This window comes from Cephus cinctus, unplaced genomic scaffold, assembly GCF_000341935.2.
Source record: "Cephus cinctus unplaced genomic scaffold, Ccin1 Ccin1_scaffold0330, whole genome shotgun sequence".
In the NCBI taxonomy this organism is placed as follows: Eukaryota; Metazoa; Arthropoda; class Insecta; order Hymenoptera; family Cephidae; genus Cephus; species Cephus cinctus.
In genome coordinates this window covers 1,400,987-1,407,863 of record NW_014333027.1, presented here as the reverse complement: position 1 = coordinate 1,407,863, position 6,877 = coordinate 1,400,987, and the positions used below count along the sequence as shown (strand labels likewise).

Genomic DNA, 6,877 nt, shown 5'->3' with positions numbered 1-6,877 from the left:
GGAAGGAGTCGAGAATGCCAGGAGAAGACGAGACGAGAACGACCGCTTCGCTGATGGATGGAGCCCAGTTGAGTTCAGGGGCGTAGAAGCCTGGTGTGACATCTGGCGTTCACTAAGGTAACCCATTATTATAAAGAAATCCGCTCTCTACGCTACTGTCGCAACCGGGGGCGACGTCCAGTTTTTCACGAAGAGACAAGTGTCGCCCGACACCATTGCCCCCTTCGCGAAAACCACATTCACGTATGCTACCTGCTTCGCGGCTATCTTCGCGTGCTACCTGTTTTCAAGAACGTCTTCTCGCGTCGACATCACGGATCCCAACCTGCTGTCTTCTCGAGGAAGATGAGTTCAGCAGAAGCCGAGTGGACGTCTTAGTAATCTCGAAAGATTACTGAGATAAGACCTAATTTTTTAAATATCCATTATTATATTATTATATCGTCGTAAAGAAGCCATGTACACGGAGCAAACGTCATTTTTCGGAACAATTAAAACTTTACAGTTCAAGATTTCCGGATGTTGCCGTCCACTATCTATACGTATAATAGTGCATAAAGGGAAGGTTACGTCCGGGAGTATTTTCCATCGTTTACAGAGATAGTCATCGGCTACTGTAAGCTTCGTACTATATGTATATATATCTACATTGTACCTATATATATTTACACATATGTTACGTCTACGAGTACGTATGTGCCGGTTGGGTGCTCGCTGAAAGTTCAGTCAGCTTAGTGATAGTGGCGATACTAGTTGTAGCAATGAAGTTAGCCACTACGGTATTCAAGAAGAACTTCAGACCGAACCTCAAGAACGATGCACTACGGGTAATACGGTTTCCCGTCAAAGTTCCACTACTTTCCCAATGTACCTTCATCCTCCTCAGTGTTCCTCTCAATCCCTCTTACACTTCTCGCAGTAGGTTCTAATCTTTCACTCTCCTTTCGTCTCTTCCTAGAGAGATAAGAAGGAACTCCACCGCACTTCTCTAATCTTACTTTGTTACTACCGAGCCGATACAATCCGAAACTCCAAGAGTCTAAAGGTTCTTTCTGAATGTTGAGGTTCCCGTCCTTAAGTGTCTGCTTATGCGAATGTCAGGGCGAGCAGGTTTCCTATTCGAGGAGACGTCGTTCCTCACGTTTTTTCACTTCTTGAAGCGTTGAAAAGCGTTGACGCTATCAACTGTGAGGTTGAAGCTTAAGCTCTCGGAGTTTCCGGTTAACTGGTGAGCATTTTTTTAAGATATACGAAATTTTGTACGGAAAGATATACAATATTTTTTTTCAATTTTTTTTTTTCTTCAATTTTTTATCTAAGAGATATTCTGTATCTCTTTTGGTCCATTAGCTGTATATATATATAAGTACTTACCTAACCTACCTACTCATTGGTCTCTCTTACGTTAGATCATGATTGGACGTACCGTCGGTTATTAGTTATTAGTACCTAGGATGCATTATGGCAGTGAGGGTGCGTGGAGGCTGTACGTTTTAATACCGTTTCCAAGAAAGTCCCTATGTTGCTAACTCACCACCATCACCTCCCTTCGTCAAAGCCTAATAGACTTTATTGTTTTACGACCCAATTATAGATTACTTTTATGAGCCAAGTGATGGCCCAAGTGCATACACTATACAAGAGCGGGCGCCCTTGCTCCTCTAATGAATCGTACAAAAAAGTCACACGAATTTTCATCTGCAGAAATTTTTACCTTCACCATACGTCTGTGTATACTTAAGCAGTATACCTATACTATTATCATTATCACTCTATAAACTCACCAACCAATCTCTATACCCACTTGAAGAATCCTTCGCAGCATCCGATCATCTCATTCCGTGAGAATTCTCAGTTATCCCACATCGCGTGACGTCTTACGATATTACTCAACTATCCGATCCTCTTCCAGTCAGCGATGTATCCCAACTGCGATCGGCCGTGGGTTCACGTAAGCTAACATGGGTTTCGATTGTTGACCCGTTGGAAACTTTTTATAAATTTCTTTTTATTACACCAATCTTCTTTTATTCGTCTGATTTTGAATCTGACCGCGCGCTTATTTGAATCCTCGTTGACGTACCTTGTGTCAGGGTTCTCAGGTCTCCCCGCATCGCTCCCTTGCTTTTCGAGGATGGTTCTGATACTATCTGTGAAAGAGTTGAGGTTTTTGGTAGTTGGACCACGTCTCGGGTTTTTCGTTTGCCACAACGCGGGAGAAAGAAGAAAAAAAGACATAAAGTACAGAAAATAAAAAGATGAGGTTCCGTATGCAGACTGTTTCGTTTCTTGGGCTATCCTCGTGCACCGGAAACCGTAGGGCAACTTTATCTCGCTGCATCTGACACCCTACGGGCTGGTGTACATCGTGCGACGGACTCGTACATGTATAGAAAGTGGTTGCATTCATATGCGTGTGTGAAAACGTGTGTGCCGTCACGACACGCGGCACGTTTTCACGGGCGTGTTTTTCTACACGTTCTTCACGTCGTCGAGCATTGGGTCCGTGAGATTGGGCCTGGTTGTCTCCGATGACGGTGTTTTCAAAGACGGAAAGGGCTGCCGGGTATTGTCTTGCCGACGAATACAATTTTAGCGTTGGAAGGGTCAGTTACGGTGGAGAATATTTTTCGTATTTTATTTCACTATAGTGCGTCTGCTGGTGCGTTATGATTTCTTTTCTACTGTCCATCTGCCTGTGACTCCCTAGTTCGAAAAATATATTCTCTTAACGGCGCGCGATACCTCACCAAACGTTTTTACCTTCACGACCTTTCGAATAGCCAAGCAGACACGAGTGATTGTCGGCTAAAAGATGCTTCTGGGAATTACGCGATTCTCTACGCGAGAATACGGTTCAGGATGCTATTAAATCGGGCCACGTATCTTTCAGGAAGTCAGACCCCATTCTATTTAGACAGCCATAGAGCGAGTCCAATGGTAGTTCGTTTCCATTGCTACCGAGAAAAGTGGACAGATGTCCTGAGCAACGTATCTACCCGAGTACCAAATCCCTAGGGAATAGAGAGTATCAATGTATCCTCGAAAGATCCTTAAATCTTTCTAGTCCTGTACCAGAGTGTCAAAAAGAATGGAAATATCGAATTCCAGTATAAATCCATAATTAAATACCTGAAAAAAAAAATTGATCAATTTCACTGAACATTTAAAAAAAAACTGGTAATCGACATTCTCATATAACTGTATCACATATGTGATAAGTGTATTAAAGGATTAAGATTGTTTTCTGTTTTCCCGTTACCCGCTAACCATTGGTCCATCAGTCCGATTCCCGACGATAAGCATCGCACGACGAAAGACTCGAAAGTCCCATTGGCTTTGGATGTTAGTATAGGCATCCGGTAAACCGGACGTTGTGGCGTGCATATAATCCAATGGGCCGTATAGGTCCCTCTATATGGGGCCTTACGTGTAGAACGTACACAGCGGCTTCTCTGACCGCGGAAGATTCAGCCTAATTAACTGTGTTGGCCGCGAGGCCTCGTTTGCGCGGCACGGGATCAGACCCACTGAGAAATCAAGTCTGAGATGCTGAGCACTGGCGACCACGTTACCAACCTATCTATACCTACCTACCAGTTGGGTGGTCAAGGGATTCCAGTTTCTTGATAATTGGTCGACCTGTTTCGACACCCGACCTCCTATGAGGAATACCGAAACACCATGGACACAAAATTCACCATAAAATCAAAAGCTCATAAATCATGCATGTATAGTTAACTACGAATAAGGAAAAAAAATAATAACGTCCCTCTATAACACCCTGTAGAATCTAGGGATTTTTTTTTAACAGAGTAAACAAGACTTTTGATTTTTCAAAAAATTCTTCAAAAAATTTTTCAAAAAAATCTAAGAGATGATTTTGCCAATTTATTTTTCTCATGGTTTTTACTGTCGATACTTGTAGCACCGATTGAACGGATCTGTGCGTAGGATGCTAGGGGTGGTTTTACATAGGGGTGTCTGACTCTGACTCATCTTTGGTGGTATCGGTATCACCCCAAGCGTTATCACCATTCTCGATACAGCTACTACCCCCTGGACCTCTACCCTCAGATACGTAACATATTTGTGTCGGTTCGCTTGGCCACCCCAATCCCTGCATGGTACACGGGGGGTTGCGTTTATTCGTTTGTGAAATTAGTACTGGTCTTGTCGTATTTCACGATCCCTAGACTAGCCTGATGCGTTATACGGTTACCATTGCTACTAGACGCTACCCCTACTGTATAGCACAGTATACCGTCCAAACAATCGTATAGGAACGCTACTACAGACTACAGCCTCGTTCATACGTCCAAGACAGTAGACACCCATCAGCGAGTACCACGCAGTAGAATACTTAACAGGAGTGCCAGATGACCGTACAGCCAGACCCGTTAAATTTACGAGTGTGGCTAATCGCCTCCATACTAATTTCCAATTAGTCAATTGCAGAATACGACCAAAGCAATTTTCAAGTAGTTAGCACTTTCTAAAACCCGCTACCGCTCTTTTCACTTGGACACTTATCCACAATATACACGTGCACACGTGCAGTTCGCATGAAGTGGCACAGAACAATTTTCAATTTTTTACTTTTTGCTTTTTTATTTTACCTGTACACCCTTTATATTCTCTCACTTCGATATCACCGACCACCTCTGTACCGGTTAATCGGTAATTTCCTTGTAATTAGAAAGTCACCCATAGCTTCGTCATAATTTATAGACACTTGCTTAACACGTGTCCAAAGTCCTCTACACGTGTGTGAGAACTCGACGAAATTTGGTTAAGAAAGTAAATTAAGAAAAAAAATTTTCGTATCTGCTTAGATAATTTTTAACCTCAGGATACTAATGTCTCTGGTGACGATCCACTGGGTCGTTTCTATCGATCGAAAGACGCGAAGCTGATCCTGACGGGGAACCGTATAAATCAATTGTCACGCGAGCCGTTTTAATCCGATCGAGAGATCCGCCGAGGCGGCCGCTTTTAACGCTTCCGCCGCGACTTTTTAACGAGCGCCGGTCGCGGCCAGGCGTCGGGACGTCTCCGCACTTTCATTTGCTTCCAATATTCCACCCTTCTTATATTACTTACCATCCCTATTCTATATATATATATATACGGAACGCACAGGACTGATAGAATCCAAACCGTGTTACGTGTCATCAGAAAGTGCGAAAGCTTAATTCCCAGAATTGGATATCACAGTTGAACGAGTCGCAATCAGGATCTTGATAAAAAGACTCTACAGAGTGAATGGTGAATTCCGTAATAAAATTTTTATACGTTCGATATAAAGTGTACTACGTGCGTATGCCAATTGACGTACTCTTGTACGTCCAATACTGTATAGTACATGCAACATAAGTGTCTGAATCATTTCTTCACTATAACCCGTGCTGACTCTATATACAGCTGGAGGATAGTTACGTGGAAGAGCCTGGTAAGGACTTACCCGTTTGACCATTATAGGCAGGACTATGGAGACAACTTTATACGAGTGGCTGTCGTCGTTCTTAGGTGCCAATCGCACCTGTGAATGTTCACGTTTTATACTGTGAGTAGATAACAATGATATGAAGTCGAGTTGAAAAATTCAATTTTTTTATATATAAAATAAATTATTATTTTTTTTTAATTTTAGGTCTTTTGTCCAAGAGTGAAACAATGGACGGATGTTTAAAAATAGGAAAAATTTCGAGATAATCTTTTTCAGAAAGTGGAACAGGATCCGACACCAGAGTGGTACATAACCACGAGGAGTTGAGAAACAGCATTGGGATTTACGGTAGCTAACGATTCTTCGGGTTTTTGTCGTACGCCAAGAGAGTCGACAGACAGACGGACCACTCGATGTTTCACTCAGCGCCACTCGAGGTCCCCGTCCTCATCCACGTCCTCGTAAGAAGGCTAAAAACTGGCAGGTACCGTAAATGCGTGTAACAGAAGATACGCATACAAGTGAATAGGACTCGAAGGAGATTAAGAAGAGTGGAGGGCAATAAGCAAAAAAAAAATTTTAATACCCGAAAATATCAAATACGTGGAAAGATCGTATAAGTAAAATGATTTATTTTAATATAAAGTAAATGTCTTTATAATTTTTTTTTTTAAATCTTAATTCCTTCCGAAACTGTTCTCCTCTGTAGGGAACGCTCGGAGAACAGGCGACGACAGCAGCTGTGTCAGGCTCACCTGTTGGTCCCAACCTAATTACGTAGCTGGGTATAAAACGTTGAATACCCAGGAATAATATATGTATATAAGTAATACATACGTGAATGATATGTGTACATATGAGGATACGAGCGATGAGACACCGACAAGATTTATCGACTGATTCGGCTCCGGACTGGGACCACACAAGAAATTAGCAGAAGCTTGAAATCGGAGTAAAATTGAAATCTCCACAGACTCCGTCCGTTAGCATCTCTAATCGATCTTACGGAGCCGAGTCGAGATCTGGTTTGATTTTAATTGATTCCGTTTTAATCGCGCTCATATTGCGCTCACGTGTGTTCGCATTCTATTTACTTAGCTCGTGTACGCGTGTGTGACGTATGTATAGTCACGCAGCTATCCATCGATTTCCTCTTGTATCCCCTTCTTGATGTAGGTTAGGTTAGGTTACGTTGGGCTCCATCTAGTCAAGGCGTTTTCTGGTGTCTCTATACGCTGTAAATGCCCACGTAACAGGTCAGCGGCGTGGATAACTGCTTAGCGGTGGTTCAATTAAGATCGGCGATCGCGAGAAGTCATAAAGTATCGTGAGACAAGCTGAAATCTAGTTGTCTAGCTGGCAGATGACCTCATCGCGACCATTAGCCGCTACGTGAAAAAGTGGCGCTGCCTTTCATGGCTGCGCTCT

General features: G+C 42.8%; 1 long non-coding RNA gene across 1 annotated transcript; it reads left to right on the top strand.

Moving 5' to 3' along the window:
- The first annotated feature begins 5,058 nt into the window (after nt 1-5,058).
- LOC112494199 lies at nt 5,059-6,094 on the top strand. The gene is made up of 2 exons (XR_003059394.1): nt 5,059-5,566; nt 5,654-6,094. It is a non-coding gene; the product is annotated as an uncharacterized LOC112494199 (long non-coding RNA).
- Nucleotides 6,095-6,877: the final 783 nt, after the last annotated feature.